We start from the raw sequence: 20,801 nt of genomic DNA, 5'->3' as shown, positions 1-20,801 counted from the left end.
GGATGACATAGTGTCCAGGGAAATAGTGTTCAAGTTTTTTCCAACAAGAACAATGTATTGAGTACCTACTATGTGTCAGGCATTGACGTAACTTCTATAGACACAGCTAGGCACAAGATAGCCAGAGATGGTAAAAATCAAACAAGAAATAGTATCACAATAAAAGAAGTACAGTGGGGTAGATGAGTGCCTAACAGGGCCCAGTAATCTGGTTCAAAGCATAATACTTTGTTTTACATAATATTTCCGACATCGTCCAGTTCAACTAATTTTTAAAATTTCTTTTTGACTTTTGCTGGAAAAAGTCTTAATAGATTTTTTACCCTAATTTCATAATTAGTACTTGAACACACTTGGAATAAGTTCAAGTTAATCCAAGATTTTTTTTGGGGGGGGGATGACTTTTCACTCTTGTTGCCCAGGCTGGAGTGCAATGGCATGATCTTGGCTCACTGCAATCTTTGTCTCCCAGGTTCAAGCGATTCTCCTGCCTAGCCTCCCAAGTAGCTGGGATTACAGCAACATGCCACCATACCTGGCTAATTTTTGTATTTTTAGTAGAGATGAGATTTCTCCATGGTGGTCAGGCTGGTCTTGAACTCCCCACCTCAGGTGATCCAGCCACCTCAGCCTCCCAAAGTGCTGGAATTACTGGCATGAGCCACCGCACCCAGCCTTAACCCAAGATATTTAACCAAAATAAAGAATATGGCTAGGTGCAGTGGCTCACACCTGTAATCCCAGCACTTTGGGAGGCCGAGGTGGGCAGATCACTTGATATCAAGAATTCGAGACCAGTTTAGCAAACATGGTGAAACGTCGTCTCAACTAGAAATACAAAAAAAAAAAAAAAAAGAATTAACTGGGCCTAGTGATGCACACCTTAGTCCTAGCTACTCAGGAGGCTGAGGCAGGAGAATTACTTGAACCCAGGAGGCAGAGGTTTCAGTGAGTCGAGATCACACCACTGCACTCCAGCCTGGGCCACAGAGCGAGATTCCGTCTTAAAAAAAAAAAATTATTGGACCTCGTGAGACTTACTACCATGAGAACAGTATGGGGGAAACCACTCTTAGGATTCAGTTATCTCCCACTGGGCCCCTCTCACAATGTGGGAATTATGGGAGCTACAATTCAAGATGAAATTTGGGTGGTAACACAGCCAAACCGTATCACTATCCCAGTGGGGTCCTCCTGCAAACAGGCTTGCACTCAAAAAGAAACAAAAAAATGTGTGAGTGAATTGAAAGGGTAAATAACTCACAGGACAGCTCCAGCCAATTTGATGCAAAATTGCTCAACTAACATCAGAATCCAAGGCATGACTGAAGGATTCGAATATCAACACTGAAGCATGGGGATTTGTCACAACAGCAGTGACTTCATATTACCCGCAGTTATGCCTTCCTTGCTGAGAATAGGGTAATTTACCATAATACTAGTTAGTAGGTGTTAGGAATTGAATTTTCTCCCCTGAAAACTCATGTTTAAATCTTACCCTTAGTACCTAAGAATGTGACCTTATTTGGAGATAAGGTGATCAGAGACATAATTAGTTAACTTGAAGTCATTCGGACGGAGGCAACTCCGGATTCGGTATCAATGGTGTCCTAATAAAAGGGGAAATCTGAACATGAACACACGTGCAGGGAGACTGCCATGTGAACATGAAGGCAGAGGTTTGGTGATGTAAAAAACAGTTAACTGTAAAGCAGCCTCAGGCAGGCCCTCATAGGGGATTCTAGAAGGTATTGTTATTACAGGAGATGACACTCCCTGTTTGTTATTGCCCCTGAAGACCTTACAGAATACAAATAGAAAGAAACAAATCTTTTTATGCAGCTTTGCAGGTGTTTGTGGGTTTTGCTGTTGTTTTGAGATAGAGTCTCGCTCTGTCTCCCAGGCTGGAATGAAATGGTGCGACCTTGGCTCACTGCAACCTCCACCTCCCCATTCAAGCAATTCCCCTGACTCAGTCTCCCGACTAGCTGGGATTACAGGCACTCGCCACCCCACCCGGCTGATTTTTGTATTTTTTCTTTTTCAGTAGAGAAGGGGTTTCACCATGTTGACCAGGCTGGTCTTGAATTCCTAAAATCAGATGATCCACCTGTCTCGGCCTCCCAAAGTGCTGTGATTATAGGTGTGAGCCACTGTGCCAGCCCCATTTTTTTTTTTTTTTTTTTAAATTTTTTTTTTTTTTTTTGAGACGGAGTTCTCATTTTGTTTCCCAGGCTGGAGTTCAGTAGCATAATTTAGACTCACTGCAACCTCCATCCCCTGGGTTCAAGTGATTCTCCTGCCTCAGCCTCCTGAGTAGCTGGGATTACAACAGTGTGCCCCCAAGCCTGGCTAATTTTTGTATTTTTAGTAGAGACAGGGTTTCACCATGTTGGCCAGGTTGGTCTCGAACTCTTGGCCTCCAGTGATCTGCACGCCTCGGCCTCACAGAGTGCTGGGATTACAGGCATGAACCACCATGCCCAGCCAGGTGTTTGTGTTTTAAGCTAAGTGTTATTACAAAAGAGTCAAAATATTAAAAAATAAATTTATAAAGTAAAAAAGTTACAAGTTAAGGTTAATTTATTATTGAAGAAATAAATATTTTATACGTTTCATGTAGCCTAAGTATACAGCATTTATAAAATCTACAGTAGTGTATAGTAATGTCCTAGGTCTTCACATTCACTCACCACTCACTCACTGACTCACTGAGAACAACTACCACCAGTCCTGTAAGACCCATTCGTGGCAAGTGCCCAGTACAAGTGTACCATTTTAAGGGAGTGCAATGTCACAATCTCAGCTCACTGCAGCCTCAACCTCCAGGGCGGAAGCTATCCCCCCATCTCAGACTCTTGAGTAGCTGGCACCACAGGTGTTTGCCACTACACTCCGCTAACTTTTGTATTTTGTAGAGACGAGGTTTCACCATGTTGCTCAGGCTGGTCTACAACTCCTGGGCTCAGCGATCCACATGCCTTAGCCTCCCAAAGTGCTGGGATTACTGTCGTGTGCCACTGTGCCTGGCCCCATTTTCATCTTTCATACGACACTTTTACTGTATCTTTTGTACGTTTAGATACACAAATACCACTGTATTGCAATTGGCTACAGTATTCAATTCAGCAACAGGCTATGCAGCTTTGCAGCCCAGGAGCAATAGGCTAGGCCATACAGCCTAGGTATGTAGTTGGCTGTTTCATCTAGGTTTGTGTAAGTGCATTCTGTGACATTCGCACCATGACAAAATCACCCAACAATGCATTCGTCACAATATCTGCCCCTTATTAAGTGACACATGACTGTATGAAGATTTTCATCTTATGAAAGTCTATTATTGGAGATATCTCTGAGGAAAATGTACCCACTTGACAACAACAATAATAGATCCAATATGTTTTTAATGAGTACAGTATAAATGTGAAATGACCACACTATAAAGTAAAATGACTAAATATAAATATGTACCCATATCATAAGGAAAAAAAAGAGAAGAAGAAAACTACAAATGCAAAAACAAAACCAAGAGAAACAAACAAAAACCCGCCAGTAACCAGTAATTCAAATTCAGCATAATAGTGCAAGAAGTAAAACCGTTTAACCCAGAGGCACAGAAAAATGCCCCAGTGAACAATAGCAGCTCTACGTTAGTGCTTCCAGAGCCACAGCCAGAACTCATGGACTGGGGCCTATTTGGGGGCAGCGAAACAGAGCTGAGGCTCCTGCAGAGGCTTTCCCACCATGGAAAGGCTCTTAGGAAAAATAACAGTCAAAGCATTATCTCTAACAAGGAATCAAAACCCAAGCTGTACCAGTAAAGATGTGTGGCCCAAATTTTACCATTCACAGGATTCAGGAGTATCAGAACTACAACTTAATGTGAAAACTAATCCGTGACTAATGAAGCCCAGGAATCCTGACAAAAACAACCAAAGCAACCACAAGAAAATAAAATTAGAGGATCATTTGGAAAAATGTAGATGCACACGATCCCCATAAAAAAAAAAAAAGCAAGCAGTAAAATATGTTACAATAAATATTTTGCAAAATAAATCAACAGGAGGAAGAATAAGCATATTAAATAATGGTAAAATGTGTACTCTAAAACTGAAGACAATAAGCATTTCTCTGTTGTTGTTGTTGAGATGGAGTCTCACTCTGTCGCCCAGGCTGGAGTTTAGTGGCGTGATTTCAGCTCACTGCAACCTCCACCCCCTGGGTTCAAGCTATTCTGGTGCCTCAGCCTCCGAGTAGCTGGGATTATAGGTGCTTGCCATGAAGCCCAGCTAATTGTTTGTATTTTTAGTAGAGATGGGGTTTCACCTTGTTGGCCAGGCTGGTCTCAAACTCCTGATCTCAACGATCTACCCGTCTTGGTCTCCCAAAGTGCTGGGATTACAGGTGTGAGCACCATGTCCAGCTTCTTACACCCTCTTAGCTTCCATTAACTTTGGGTGAAATCATTCTGGGCTGTCAAATGCTGAGCAACTGCTCTTGCTAATATTTATTACAGGCCTACAATAGCATAACTCTGATATAGCTTTAACAATAATAGAACACTTTGAACTAAATAAAATATAGTAGCCACAGCATCTACTGACTGAGTGGTCAAGAGGAATAGCCGCCGGACCTTTTCCTGGCTTGTTTCCGACATTTCCAGTGTGCTGTATCACCCACAGTCAAGGCTAGCACTTGTGGGATACCAGGAGTTCTGTTGGCAACCAGTTTTGAGTGTGATTCTTTCTAACCCCTTTTCATTCTCACCTTGCCTTCTTTATTGGTCACTTCAAGGCGATCACCGGATTGTAATCAACTTGATCAGAAGTTGTATTTTGAGATTTCTCAATTTCAAACTACATGAAAAGAATCTCCTCGAAATTTAACCCTAGTTCAACAACAGTGTCCTAACTAATTTATTTCATGTGGTCGATGAAGTGTGCCCTGGGTAATGAGAGGGATGGGGAAAGGCAGAAGCCAATATAGTTCCCGAGCCCCCAGATTTCCTAACAGCTAAAACAGTGGTTCTCCAACTTGGCTGCACAGTGAAATCACCTGGAGTGCTCTAACATTTTCTAATGCCTGTATCCCACTCTGAGAGATTCTAGTTTAATTTGTCTAGAAGTGTAGCCGCGGCTTTGGCAGTGTTAAGAGCTCCCTAGGTGATCTGAATATGCAGTCAAGGTTGAGAACCATTGGCTTAGAAAGTCTCTATTTCAGTTATCTCCAAATATCCAGGAAGGTGGGAGAAGGCATCTGAGGTACATCTGCAGGTGTATTCCTTTCTCAGTCAGGCTGAGCTTATCCAGAGACCTCACTGGCCCTTTAGTCATAGACACCTAAGTGGTTCACAGACATTTTAAAAGCCAAGGGCAGGTGGAGGTGATGTAATTTAATCTCACCAGGTACATTCTGCCAAGTAAAAAAAAAAGCTTCTATTTTATGTTTTGTCTTTCCAAAATTGTCCCAGGACTGTGATAATCAGAATTGCCACTCCTTGAGATCCCTATTTTGCAAAGCTAGTTATTGGCCGGGAGGGGGAAGGGTTGGGGGGTTGGGTGAGGGACGTATCCATTAAGAATTCAGAGCCTTCTGGGATGGAAGAAATAGACTCTTAAACCCTGTTCCCCCAAATCGAAATTTGAGGTTATTTGCCAGTTGTCTGAGGCAGTTCTGACCTGATCTTAAAGCAAGAGAAGACATTGAAATAAACTAATCTCATGGAAAAGGGAAGTTAATAACTTGGGACTGTTTTAATAAAGGAAGGCTTGTTTTAACTTATATGATTCTGGGTCCCTGATAGAAAGATAAAATTATATTTTGGCTGGGCACAGTGGCTCACACCTGTAATCCTGGCGCTTTGGGAGGCCGAGGTAGGCAGATCACGAGGTCAAGAGATCGTGACCATCCTGGCCAACATGGTGAAGCTTGTCTCTGCTAAAAATACAAAAATTAGCTGGGCATGGTAGCACGCGCCTGTAGGCCCAGCTACTCAGGAGGCTGAGGCAGGAGAATGGCTTGAACCTCAGAGGTGGAGGCTGCAGTGAGCTGAGATCACGCCCCTGCACTCCAGCCTGGCAACAGAGCGAGACTCCACCTCAAATAAATAAATAAATAAAATTAAACAATATTTCGAAAGATGATTGCTTTAATTAGGTAAAACCGGGCCTCATTTTCTGTAGCTTTTCTGCCCAAAGAATATGAAGAGAAATGAAAGGTAGAAAGAAAAAGGGCAGTTTTCTAAGACCATAGAAATGAGCGGAGAGCTGAAACCTGGAGGAAAATCTTCTATTTGCTGATCCTATTTCTTAGCATTGAAAAGTTGAAAAGAATCCTTTTTGTTATCAGATTAAAATTCCTCTGAGCCTCCATTTAGTGGTTTCTACAAAGTCTTGTGCTAAAGAAAATTAGATGTGAATCAAGGTTATTTAGTGAGGAATGTAATTTATTCTTTTCATGTTAAAGAGAAATGAGATACAGCAGACCTGCAACGTAATGTAGGAAAATCTTTGCACAGTTTATTCTTAGGTTGTGATCAATAACTTCTCGGTAATTTAAAATAAAATATGTCATGGTGTGTAGATAGAAATTTAAAAGTGATTCTTCTTTCTTATGTGTATTGGGCAAACCTGGGAAAGTTTAAACATTCAAGGGAGGAAATCTGGCAGTGTTTGGCAAGAACGTCTAAAATATGAGGTAAGTTATATCCTGTGGTCAACTGGAATGAAAAGCAGACTTTGGGGACTGCCTTTCCCTGCAACAATATGAAGGACCTAAGAGAAGGAGGGTAGATGGGAAGGGGAAGACAGTTATATGTTATGCGCTGAAAATGCAAATAAATAAAGACTATAAATCTATCACTTAAATTACTTGCTCAAGGCATAAATGGAAGCCTCCACTTTCTGTGACCAAAGTAAATTAATATATATATTTTTTTCTTGGAGGGGATATAAAGCATGCATAGCCTGAACCTGTGGGTAGCTGAAGTATTAAGTCAGTGAAATGTATAACTTCTCCAGGTCTCTTATATCAAATAAATTCAGGGAACTGGTGAGGAAAGAGTGGCACTGGGGGCCACTGGGGCAGACACTAGGAGCAGAGTCGGGGCAGAAATTTCAGTTAAGCAACATTCTCCCAGACCCTCCTTTTCTGAATGCTTTCCCCATTTGTAAAAAGCTTTTCAGGACAAAGGAAAGATCCTTCCAGAAAAGATAGAAAATATTTTGCCAACGAATGTCTTTACTTAGGGAAACTGCTGAACTGCCCCTGATGCCTTACCCCATCTCCACATTGTGGCAAGCTGGAAGTTGAGGCTAAAGCACCAGGATACAAGAGATGCTGCCTCCCCAGAGGAGGTCTTTGTGTATTCTGTGAAACACACAAAAGAGCCAGCCAAAGAAAGCCCTCACTCACCTGCATGATATAAAAACACCAGCTTTAAAAAGAGAAGTGCTTTGTTTGTTTGAGGAGAATTGAAGTGAGCAGTTTTAGAATCAGTGAAGCAAATTTAGAGATTTCAAAAGAGATCAGTATAAAAGGGATCAAATCCACACAATCATGAGAACGCTATGAACTCACTGGCAAGATGCAATCACTGAAGGAAAAACGTCAGTGTCAAAAATGCTACAATTTCACCTCTTTGTGTACGATTTCTGAGAGAACTGCCACGTTTGGAGAACTTAAATTTACCCAAAACTTCGTAGCCTCCGGCCTGGGAAGAGCACATTTTCTTTGCGAGCTTCGGGAGAAATCCATCTTTCTCGCTTTGAGCCTCAGAAGGTGAAACCCGAGACCGGAGCTCAGCCTACCGCTGCCTCCCCCACCACAAAGCCAGCACCAAAACTCAGTGACAAGGTGAATTCGTTCAAAAATCATCCGTTTAGGATTTTTATTAATAAATGTTCCTTTCACTACCACTCTAATGGAACAGGATCGAGTCACACATCATATGTAAATGCAGCTGAGGATGGAGAGGAATATTTTAAAAATGAAAGAGCTACAGGCGTAGTCAAAGCAAGATATAAGCATTGCGGTGGGGCAAGATGATTAATTTACGGATTCTATAGAAATGGGATGTGACTGTATCTGCAGAAGAAAGATGGTTCCGGAGCAGAGATGCAAAACGTTGGAGATGCTGGGGATCGAACCCGGGACCTCATGCATGCTAAGCATGCGCTCTACCACTGAGCTACATCCCCACCTCGAAAAACCAGTGTTTTAAAACCACCTTTATGAAAGAATATAGACATTTACCTCTTCGAGTTTCTAACGTTAGAATTTTCATTTCCCCTTTTTGTAGGGCTCTACCAATGAATTCTGATTAACCGGCATCTTGCGGACATTTGGTAAGGATTAAGAACAGACTAGGGGAGGAAATGTCAGTTAAGAAACATTCCCCCAGACCCTCCTTTTCTGAATGCTTTTCTCATTTGTAAAAACATTTTCAGGACAAAAGATCCTTCCAGAAAAGATAGAAAATGTTTTGCCAACGACTCTCTTTCCTTAGGGAAGCTACTGAACTGCCTCCAGTTCCTTATCCCATTTCTACATTCTATTCCCAGACTCCAGAAACCGCTGTGTACCTTTTCTGAGAAAACAAGGAGCGAGTGGAGGGATTTCTATTACAAAAACGGACTCGTTCCACTCCGTTAGCAACTGGGACGATGATCAAGATGCTGGATCGCGTCCCGCGGCCTCCTGATCCGGATTTCATCCAGAGAACACAAATCAAATCCGCAGAGTAGGAATCCCCAGATCCTACTCGGATTCCTCGAAATGAAGAGCCCAGAATGAAATTAGAAACGTGTTACTTGTGCGATTGGGGCGAACTCTCTGCTGCTGTGGCGCTTCATTTTCTGTAGAGGGAATGAGACCCCGTTCTCATCAAGGGAACAGAGAAGGCTTTATTCCTGCGTAGAGCTCAGTGACCTGTGACCGAGTCTGGAAGGGTGGGGAGGAATGCCAAGCAGAAATGAGGGGAGAGCTGTGCGGAGGCCTGGGCGTGATCCGATTGAAGCTGGGAGGAGGAGCAGGCGGGGAGGAGGCTATAAAGGGCAGCTTGACAAGGTGACACCGGCAATTCTCACCTCCCCGGCACTTACAGCCTCCAGAACGATGAGAAATAAATGCTTGTCGTTCATGCCGCCCAGTTTATGGTATTCTGTTATAGCAGCCTGAACTGACTAAAAGATGGAGTACATTAAAGGAATGCATGTGTCAATGAATATTATAACATTTATTAACCTAATGCAACATATTAGAGGATTAAAAGAGGGGAAAATATGTCATAATCACAATACTTTCAGAAAAGTTCTTCACTGCTGAGAGGAAAATATAAGTAATAGTACGAAATATCTTTTCAAGAACTGACATTCTCATAATTAATCATACTCTAGACCCCAGTGTGCACCTGGAAGGTAAGGAACAAATCTTACAAAAGACTTAGACAACTATTAACACCTCTGCTTGGAAACAAGATTTTTAAGAATCATAGCTGTGTCTTCTATTTCTTGCAACATGATTCGCTTTGAACTTTAAAACTGTTAAGTGGCCAGGCGTAGTGGCTCATGCCTGTAATCCCAGCACTTTGGGAGGCTGAGGCAGGTAGGTCACCTGAGGTCAGGAGTTCGAGACCAGCCTGACCAACATGGAGAAACCCCATGTCTACCAAAAATACAAAATTAGCCGGGCATGGTAACACATGCCTGTAAAACCAGCTACTTGGGAGTCAGAGGTTGCAGTGAGCCAAGATTGCACCATTGCACTCCAACCTGGACAACAAGAGCAAAACTCCTCTCAAAAAAAAAAAAACCCTGATAAGTTCGGGAAGTGGAAACCTCTGGCCAAGATAGCATGACAGGAACCCGAGTTACTATTCCACCTGAATCAACCAAAAATTTCTAAAAAGGGAAAATCTGAAACAAGAAACAATAGGCAATGAAGGACAGTGATCTCTGAAAAATGAGAAACAAGATGAGCACCACGAATGCCTCAGCTTTCTGTCACCGAGCTGTGTCCAGGCCACCACACAGCTATTATCATTAATTTTATGTATCTACTAGACTAGGTAAGAATGCAGGGTTGCTTGGTAGAGCATCAGTCTAGAAGTTTCTGTGACGGTATTTGTTAGATGTGATCAATATTTAAATCAGTAGACTTCGCGTAGGCTAGGTGTGATGGCTCAGGCCTGTAATCTCACCATTTAGGAAGGCAGAAGCAGGGGTATCACTTGAGGTCAACAGTTTGAGACCAGCCGGGCCAACATGGTGAAACCCTGTCTCTACTAAAAACACAAAAATTATCTAAGTGTGGTAGCACATGGCTGTAATTCCAGCTACTCAGGAGGCTGAGGCCCGAAAATCACTTGAACACAGGAGGCAGAGGCTGCAGTGAGCTGAGATTGCATTATTGTGTCCCAGCTTGGGGCAACAGAGTGAGATTCCATCTCAAAAAAAAAAAAGAAAGAAAGGAAGAAAGTAGACTTTATAGCAGATTACCCTCCAGAGTGTGGGTGGGCCTTACCCAGTCAGTTGACTTGAAAGAAAAGGAAAACAAGAGGACAGAATTCTACCTCTAGGCTGCCTCTAGATTCCAAGACCACAACATTTGTTAACTATCAACATGACATTCTCCAACAAATCCTAAAAACAAGACCTTAAAAATTTCTTAAAAAGGAGGTTGGGCACAGTGGCTCATACCTGTAATCTCAACACTTTGGGAGGCCGAGGTGGGTGGGTCACAAGTTCAGGAGTTTGAGACCAGCCTGGACAGCATGGTGAAACCCTGTCTCTACTAAAAATACAAAAATTAGCTGGGCATGGTGGCATGCACCTGTAATCCCAGCTACTTGGGAGGCTGAGGTTGGAGAATCCCTTGAACTTGGGAGGCAGAGATTGCAGTGAGCCAAGATCAGGCCACTGCACTCCAGCCTGGACAACAGAATGAAACTCCATCTGAAAAAGAAAATTATTAAAAAGGAATCCATGCACTGCACTGATTTAAAAAATTTAAGTTTAAATCATTCTTTCTATTTAATAGACAGTTGACTATTATTTGGTAAGAGGGGAAGGATGGCCTACCTTTACCATAATCACTTGAAATAAATTGCATGGGATAACCATAATTCCCTATCTGGGAAAGCAAAAAGCAGGACGTTAAAGTGCACTGAGAACACTGATGATGTGACTTGTTTCAAGAATCAAGAAGGGAATTTCTGGTGGGTATATTTTGAGGTGTATTTATTCCACAGTGTAGGCATTCCTGTCTTGTCAGAAAAGCTGCCACCAAGACCTTGGTGCCAGAATTATCTTTGAAAAATTGTGTATCACATCACATCACATACATATTAATAGGTTCATATTGTGCCATCAGTCTTAGCTCCTGAATGTTCCCCTGAATGAACCGGAAGGGCAAGGGAGAGGGACACTTCTAGGAGTAGACTGAAGTAGTATCTGAACAATAAGGAGTCAATGATACAAAGAAAAGGAAATGGAACATTCCAAGGAGAAAGAAGAGATAAAGTAACAAGCCCTCCGGTAGGAATTACCTTCGTTGGTTCAGAAATTATAAAAAAGGAAAGTGGGATTGAACTGTGATGAAGACTGCAGAACTCTGTAAATAAGAGTTGGAATTTTATGCTAAAGGCAGTGAAACGGAGGGTGCTACTTTGGTTGTTTACCTGACAGTCCTTTTTCCGTATCTTGTAAAATCCTAATTGTTTTCAGAGGTCATTGTGGCCCATCGCAGTGGATGAATCATGATATAACTAAGGCATGGTTCTTAACAGGTGTTCTGTGTGACCATAAACATTCTGCAAGGCAATTGGTGGTCATCTTAGAATGTGACTATTTTCAGACCATTATAGATGCCTTGTGAGTGCCTCACTATTTCATTCTGGTCACGTTTTATTAAACCAGAGGCCTAGTAAGCACGGGTTCCTCTAACAGAAAGATTTGGGAAGCCTGGGTGCGTCCTTGATGATACTGTTAAGACATTTCATCAACCTTTCCTTCTGACCTCTTGTTATGTGGGACTAATAAACCACTCTCATTTAAACTACTGATGGTCAGGTTTTCCATTAATGGGAGCAAAACATATGCTAATTGGAACAGAATTTGAGGTAGGAAATGATATAATGTAATACATATGTAAATTTAAATTTATTATTATTAATTTTGAAACAGTCATCCCCCAGGCTACAGTGTAGATCTCAGCTCACTGCAATCTCCACCTCCCGGGTTCAAGTGATTCTCCTTCCTCGGCCTCCCAAGTAGCTGGGATTACAGGTCTGCACCACCACGCCCAGCTAATTTTTTTTATTTTTAGTATAGACGGGGTTTCACTATATTGGCCTGGCTGGTCTCGAAATCCTGATCTCAAGTGATCTGCCCCCTCGGCCTCCCAAAGTTCTGGGATTACGGGCATGAGCCGTCGTACCCAGCGGTAATAAATATTTTTCTAAGATAATCCTGGCAACGATATGGAGCATGAATTTCAGGAAGAATGAAGATGCTAGGGGACTAGTTAGGGGGCTACTGTGGTGATCTTGGCAAGAGAGTGTGACGTCTTCCAGAAGGTAAGCTCATTGAGTGGAGGGAATTTGTCCATCTTTGTTACCATTGTATCTACAGTTTCTAGGAGAGTGCTGGCAAATAGGTAGTGCATTTATTGAGTGAATTATTGAGTAAATATTTTTGGCTTAGGTAGTTTAAAGTGGAAGAGAGGTGTGGGTGGATTCCAGGTACATTTGTGAGACAAGATAGATATGGTGTTGTGTTGGACAGCAGACAAAAAAGATAATACCAGTTGTGAAATGGCCTCAATCTAGAGAACACCTGCCAACAAAACGCACTCCCTGTGGCTAACGAGGATAGCTCCAAATTTAACAGGGTCCAGAGATCATGGCCCAGCTGAGGGAACATTCAAGTACTCTGGGTTCTCAGAAAACACCACCCATGACAAACATTCTGCTCTGCAACGCTGGACCAGAGTACTTCTTGTAACCAGGGCCAATATAAACTCTAGCTAGAAATCCCCAGTCCATCACCTAGTAACATTCAATCAACAAGACTTGTAGTTTTGGGCTTGAAAATCACCCAATCAGGGCTCAACTACCTTGTCCAATCAGGGCTCAACTGCCTTGTCCAATCAGGGTTCAGCTGCCTTGTCCAATCAGGGCTCAGCTGTATCAACCAATTGGAACTAAGCAAGTTTGAATCAGTCATTTGTTTAAGTGAAACAGAGGGAGAATTAACACTGGGAAGATTGAGTCTTCCCAGTCTATTCACAGTTTCTCGGAAAATAAAAGCTGTCCCTTTCAGCCTCCTCAGATCTCATGCCTGCTTGACATCTCCACATGGATGTCTAGTCAGCATCTCTTAACATGTTCAAAACTAAAGCCTTGTTTTTCCTTTACCTCCAAACTTCCTCTCTTCACTCTTTTTTTTTTCTTGGTAAATGGGCACTCCTCTCTACTTAGTGGCTAAACTCTGAACCTGTGTTAACAGAAGACTATGAGATTTGTGGAGGCCTAAGAAGAGTTTCTCATGCACTCATACCGACTAGGCGCATCATTAGTTTTTTTGTTTTTTGGTATTTTTTGAAACAGAGTCTCACTCTGTAGCCCAGGCTAGAGTGCAGTGGCTCGATCTTGGCTCCCTGCAACCTCCACCTCCCGGGTTCAAACGATTCTCCTGCCTCCGTCTCCCGAGTAGCTGGGACTACACGCTGCGCCACCACGCCGGGCTAATTTTTTGTATTTTTAGTAGAGACGGGTTTCACCATGTTGGACAGGATGGTCTCGATCTCCTGACCTCGTGATCAGCCCGCCCAAAGTGCTGGGATTACAGACGGGAGCCACCGCACCCGTCCCACGTCATTAGTTTTAACCAGGATTGAGGTCCTTGTCAGAAAAAGACATCACAAGGCCAGAAGAGAAATTGACTTATGAATATGCACAGTAAGTTAGATTTGCTAGATTAAATGAGTGGGAAAGTAGTGTATGGTTTTGAGAGACAGTAGAGGGTAGCGTTGGGCCTCCTTGGTGGTTAAGGAGATAGTGTGGGAGGAAAGCAGCAGGGTGCCTGTGGAATAACACAGTGGAGATGTGCTGTGGGCTATAGGGAATGGTAGAAATTAAAGATACATATGTAAGTAATAGTAGCGAACAGAGGGTATTTAAAGCAAGCATAATACATGAGAATGCTTAGGAAGAATGTGTGGAGCTGGAAGGAAGAATGCCTACATTTGAATTCTAAAAAAACACTTAACACTGAACAACAACAACAGAAGTTTGACAAATAACTTAGGGGAAATCAATACAATATATTGCATTGGAAAGACAGGTGTTGCAAAGGAAGAATCATTGGTGCCAAATGATAAAATGAGTTTAGCAAAGTGAAGAGTAATATGTTCATTAGGTTTAAAGACACGGGAATCATTGGTGACTCTGGTAAGAGTCATTTCACTGCAATTCTACGTGTCAGGTTTATATTCAGAAGACTGAGAAATGAGAGCAAGATGAGGACTGGGGACACAGAGTAAAAATATCCATTTCAATAAATGTGGCTGGAATTGGAAGGAAAGAGAAATCGTGGTGGCTGCACAAGAACATGAAGGGAGGGGAGATTTTTTAATATGAAGAAACTTAAACATTGTAATATGTTATTTTATTTTATTTATTTTGAAATGGAGTCTTGCTCTGTTGCCCAGGCTGGAGTGCAACGGGGCAATGTCGGCTCACTGCAACCTCTGCTGCCTGGTTTCAAGCAATTCTTCTGCCGCAGCCTCCCCAGTAGCTGTGATTACAGGCTCCTGCCACCACACCTGGCTAATTTTTTTGCGTGTTGTTAGTAGAGACAGGGTTTCAGCATCTTGGCCAGGCTGGTCTTGAACTCCTGACCTCACGATCCACCCATCTCGGCCTCCCAAAGTGCTGGGATTACACGTATGAGTCACAGTGCCCAGCCGAACCATTTCAAATAGTAATAAAATCAGCAGAGAAGGAGAGGGTGAAGATATGAGACAGCAGGAATAATTGACAGCGCAAATTCCCCATGAATACAGGACATGATGGCCTGGGGACCTTTAAAAAACTAGCTCTGGACACTTTACACTCTCACCTCTAAAAGTGTAGCATAGAGAGCAGCAGCAGCAGCATCAGTTGAGAGCTAGTTATAAACATAGAATCTCAGGGGTTACCCCAGACCTATGGAATTTTCATTTTAACAAAATTCACAGGTGATTCTGTATAAACATTAAAGCTTGTGTAGCACTGATACAAGGGATATTTCTTCCATTTTAGCAGACAAAAATGAAAAAAAAAAAGGTGGATACCAATATAGGTAGATTTACAAGTTAATGAAGGAAGTTAAGATGGTTTTCATTTGAGGGTATTTTTGTGTTTGATGTAGGAGGCAAAGTCATCAGCTGAAGGTACAGAAAGCAGGATTAGATATCTGGAGAAAGTAAAGCCTTTTTGAAGTAGCTACTATGAATCCTCTTAGGGAAATACAGGTGAGAGGGGTAGCATTGAAGGGAACAAGTAAGTCACCTCCCTTCTCTGTACTTGTTTCCTGGCCTCTAAAATTAAGGGTGGGACTGAACTTCCCAAAAGTCCTATCTGGACCCAAAGTAAAAAAAGCCATAATTATTTCGCTAATCTTGCTCTTTCTTTCCTCTCTGAAGATGATACCAAGTTGAATTCCTTTGCAGAGGAGGTGGTCAGTACAGAACTGCCCCTTGGACCCGCCCCTAGAAGAGGGTACAGCAGCCACCGGGCCCCTTTGTTATTCCAAGTAGGTGAGCAGGAGGGACAGCAGCAGGAGCATTCTGGGCCTTGGGGTGGGCAGGAAGGCAGGGGAGGCTGTGGGCAGAGGTGTCCTGGACTGGGCATTGAAGGCCTGCTCCTTCTTTAGAGTGGCACTCATCTTCACGGTGGTGTGATATTCTCTAGAAGCACCCAACAGTCTGTGTGGAGTGAATGAGATACACTGGAACCATCCGCAGTTGGAACTTTGGGGGAGGATGTTCCTTATGAAACAAAGGAGTGTGAGGACATTGCTGAAATGTGGTTGAAGGGAAAGGGCAAGGAATCTAAGCTGGATATAGAAGGAAGAAAAGGTAGGAACAGAAAGATCCATGGAGAGAAAAAAATGTTAAGGAAATGGAAGTTGCATTTCAGTAGAAAAGAGAGCAGATGGGGGATATTATGGTAGGCAGATGAATGCTCTCACACCCTCCATGAAGACATCTATGTCGGAATTCCTAAACTTGATACCTTACATGGCAAAGGGGACTTTGCAGGTTGATTAATTTAAGGGCCTTGAGATGGAGTATTTATTTTGCATGACTTGGGTAGGTACAATGTAATCACAATGGTCCTTCTAAGTGAAAGAGGGAGGCATGAGGGTCAGAGTCAGAGATCTGAAGATGTTACACTGCTGCTCTGAAGTTGGAGGAAGGAGCCACAACCCAGCAATCCAGGCAAACTCTAAAAGCTAGAAAACACATAGGAACTGATTCTTCCTTAGAGACTCCACAAGAAACACAGCCCTGTCAACCCCTTTATGTTAGCCCAGTGAAACCCATTTCTGACATCTGAACCCTAGAAATGTAAGATAGTAAATTTGTGTTGTTTTAAGTCATTATATTTGTGGCAGTTACAGGGAAAGAAGGCAGATCGTAATAATATTAATAATAATAGCAGCTAACATTTGTTGAGCTTGTATATTGTTCTAAGATATTGTCACAAGTGCTCTTATAAGGTTTAACTTAATTGATTTTTTTTTTTTTGAGACAGAAGTTCACTCTTGATGCCCAGGCTGGAGTGCAATGGTGCCACCTCAGCTCATCACAGCCTCTGCCTCCTGGGTTCAAGTGATTCTCCTGCCTCAGCCTCCCCAGCAGGTAGGATTACAGGCTTGCACCACCATGCCCAGCTAATTTTGTATTTTCAGTAGAAATGGGGTTTCTCCACGTTGGTCAGGCTGGTCTCAAACTCCCGACCTCAGGTGATCTGCCCACCTTGGCCTCCAAAAGTGCTGGGATTACAGGTATGAGCCACTACGCCAGGCCAATTGATTCTTACATATTTAATTTTCATTGCGTTCTTACCATAGTTCGTTATTGATAATTAGAAACTGTATTAAATGTGTTATTTAACATTCACAAAGTCCTGTGAGTTGGCATTACTTTCACCCCATTTTACAGATGATAAAACTGAAGCTTAAATCAATTAAATGGTCCATCTCATGTTTCACAGTAGTAGAAAAGCTGAGATTCAAACACGAGTATTCTAATTCCAGAGTCGGTGTTCTTATAAATTACTCTACACTGGATTAAATTATTTTGGATTTATTACTTTGGCCTAATACTGATACATGACAAAGCCCAGAGCATGGCCATGTGTGTCAGTGACTAAAGAGAGTGGAAATAAAGATTACCGGGAAAAGACAGATCAAAGAAATGAGAAGCCGGGTGCTGGGTGATCTGTCCACGGGGCCCCTGAAGTCACCAAGGGTGCATAGAAGAAACCAGGCACCAGGTCTTCATTAAATTAGGAAGAGTTTTCTTGCTCAGAAATGTGAGGTTTTGTTTTGTAAAGCAAAGCCTCCAAGGAACAGGGTTTCTCTTAGGGGCGAGGGGCTAATTTTTTTTTAGAAATGAGATCTAACTATATTGTCCAGGCTAGTCTTGAACTCCTGGCTCCAAGCAATCCTCCTACCTTGGCCTCCCGAAGTGTTCAGATTATAGGCATGAACCACTTCACCAGGCCAGAATAGGATTTTGTTTTTTTGTTTTGAGACAGGGTCTCACTCTGTTGCCTAGGATGGAGTCCAGCAGTGTAATCACAGCTCACTGCAGCCTCATCCTCCTGAGGATCAAACCATCCTCCCATTTGAGCCTTCCAAGTAGCTGGGATTATATAGCTGGGAATATGTAGCTGGGATTATATGCCACCACATCTGGTTAATTTTTGTATTTTTTTTTATAGAGATGGGGTTTCACCACGTTGTTGCCTAGATGGGTCTGAAACTCCTGGGCTCAAGCAATCTGCCCACCTTGGCCTCCCACAGTGCTAGGCATTAGCCACCCTGTTCAACCCAGAATGGGGATTTTTAAATGCAGATCGAAATGCAATGATTTGGAAATAGGAATGTGGCCTCAGAAGGTTCTAACCCACTTCCTGATCCTGAGATTGAAGAATGTGTACTTTCTAATTTAAATAGCAATGCATTAGGGAGATGTAGGCTTAAGTTAAGGCAGGAACATCTGGATAAGTGGTTGAGGATAGTGGTTGTTAACATGGAAATGTGAGGTACAGAGGGGGGCTGAAATATGCAGAGAGACAAACTGCAAGTCAACATCATTGAAACAGAAGAGCAGAAGGGTACAGAGACAAAGGGATAGGTAGATAATCAGAGGGGCATAAATCCAGAGTGGTAACTGGGATAGAAGGAATATGAGACAGTAAGTTTAGCTGACCGAATGTTTTCCAAGTAAATTAAACATTCTCCATAGTCCAAAAGATCCCACTAGAAGTACAAAACTGAGTGGGAAAAGAGGTTAATTGAGAAATTAAGAGATTGAGACAGGTAGCTTCATCATTGAGGTAAATCCTGCTGCATAGCTATCAGTCTCTTGGAAAAAGTCAGCAGTACCTTCAGTTCAGGCCCCTGGAAAAGTTTCAGCCTCTGACTACTCTTATCCTAAGGTCATAGGACAGGTCTTCATGTTCTGAAATTCACTTCTCAGTGAAAGTCCCCACCCAAATTCATCTGGACTCCTCCAGTAAGATCTGAAATAGTCTTATTTTCATCGTATTTCAGCCCATTCCCAATCCACTTTCCACATTATTTATGGAATTAACTTTTAAAGCTCAAGTCTGATTGTAATCCGCTTTTGTTTGTAATGTTTCCTAATTATTGTGATCCTCTCTTGTTTGTAATGTTTCATTATTTCCTCTTATAATGTTTCACTGTAATGTTTCACTATTGTTGTGATCCTCTCTTATTTATCAGGTTTCATTCTTCCCTCTTAACAATGGCAGAAAAATACACACTGGCATTTTTAATGTATCATTAAATGTGAACTGAAGCAATAAAGCAAATTTACTATCAATATGCCAAAGCACTCAGCTGAATCAAAGAATTTCTGCAATGCAGAAATAACATAAGCCTAAAAATTTATTTACTTACAGTTGCCCAGAATTCAACCTTAGTTGGGTTCTCAGTGCTGTTGGGAAATCTCTTATGAGTTTTTTGCCCATGTGGCATGCAATGGCACGATCTCAGCTCACTTCAACCTTTGCCTCCCAGGCTCAAGTGATTCTTTTTCCTCAGCTTACGAGTAGCTGGGATTACAGGCGTGAGCCACCACATTCAGCCGGTTAAGTTTCTAACCCACCCTGCTTTCCATTTCCACAAGATATTTGTAAACTTTACTACTTTCCCAAGTGTCCCAAATGTCCTATGACCAGCTCTCCCACACAGAAACCTTGCAAAGCTGCAGTGAGAAAATGGTAACCAGGTTAGTAACAATAGGACAAGATCTACATTATCTGAAGGCAACTCCCACCTGAAACCGAAAAAAGCATGCTACTTTCCTCTTCCTCAACCTTCTCCACTCTCCCCAACCCCCCAAAAAACTATGAAACAGAGACATTTTATTTTTACTGATTGTTTTTCATTGGAGACTGGGAATGGATAGGACCTCATTTAATGAATCTTAAAGCATTCTTGGATATTCAGTGGTATTTCCTCTTCCTGGATGCATTCATAAGAATAGTACATTTCTGAACTGTCCCTCTGACTCTGTACTACTCACTGCAGGATAAAACACTGTGGAAGTTTCCACGAAACAGGAATATGGTGTGTGGCTAGTCAACCAAATGGAAGAAAAACAAAGACAGGAAACTGATTGATTTAAAGGAAATGATGATGGCAAAAATGAGAAAGCACTAAAATACTTTGTTGCTGTTTTTCTTTATATTCTACGCCAGAGGCTGAATTAAACAAAAGGTCAAAGAGGAGTTGGCCTTGGAGATGCCGGGGATCGAACCCGGGGCCTCATACATGCGAAGCATGCGCTCTACCACTGAGCTACATCCCCTGGCACAAGCCAGCTGCAGGGGAGAATTCCTGTCCTGTTAAAAACGCTAAGCATTTTATGTCACTTCGCGCTCGACCAGGGAGTGAGCAACTCTGAGGATGAATTCCATCTAAACGCTAACCCAGATCACACCCGCGTAACGTCCCGGGACGCAGCAGCAACACGCAGCTCGTGGGGTGACTGAGAGCAGAGCACGCTGTCTTAGCTCCCGCACCGTCCGTCCTCCTGTCGGCGCAACTGAATCCCAGGTGGAAAGAATTAAGGGATATGTTAAGGCCCTTTGAAAAATGTTTTGCCAGCCGAAGGCTCATGGAAAACGCAACCCAAATTCCCTGCATCTGAGTACGTTGAGTGACGAAACGTACCTTGAGCTGTCGCTCCCCACTCGCTCGACCTGGCTCGGAGAAGGAATGTCCAGTAGATGGAAACGTGGAAATCCCGCCGGGCCTTTTCCGCGCACGCAGTGGCTCGGGCCACGCCCCATCCGGCCCACCTGACCTCGCAGCTTTGCCTGGGAACTCTGGCTCCACGACGAGTCCTAGATGGAAGAAGGTGAGTTCGCTTGTTTCCCTCTTTCCTTGATCCACCTGTCAGCTCTTTCCCCGCGCCTCGTTCTGAGTCTCCGGCAGGTGCTGCGCGCAAGAGCGAAGCGGGACGCACAGACTCGCCGCCCGCACGGCCCGGGCCGGTGC

The 20,801-nt window shown here is 42.8% G+C and overlaps 2 non-coding genes across 2 annotated transcripts; both read right to left on the bottom strand.

The window, feature by feature from the left end:
• Positions 1-8,126: 8,126 nt before the first annotated feature.
• On the bottom strand, positions 8,127-8,198 carry TRNAA-AGC. Its single transcript has one exon. It is a non-coding gene; the product is annotated as a tRNA-Ala (tRNA).
• Positions 8,199-20,037: 11,839 nt separating this feature from the next.
• On the bottom strand, positions 20,038-20,109 carry TRNAA-CGC. Its single transcript has one exon. It is a non-coding gene; the product is annotated as a tRNA-Ala (tRNA).
• Between the last annotated feature and the right edge of the window lie 692 nt (positions 20,110-20,801).

This window comes from Cebus imitator, unplaced genomic scaffold (assembly GCF_001604975.1).
Source record: "Cebus imitator isolate Cc_AM_T3 unplaced genomic scaffold, Cebus_imitator-1.0 Scaffold793, whole genome shotgun sequence".
Classification (NCBI taxonomy): Eukaryota; Metazoa; Chordata; class Mammalia; order Primates; family Cebidae; genus Cebus; species Cebus imitator.
Note: the sequence above shows the minus strand (reverse complement) of the source record. Positions and strands in the feature narration are given on the sequence as shown.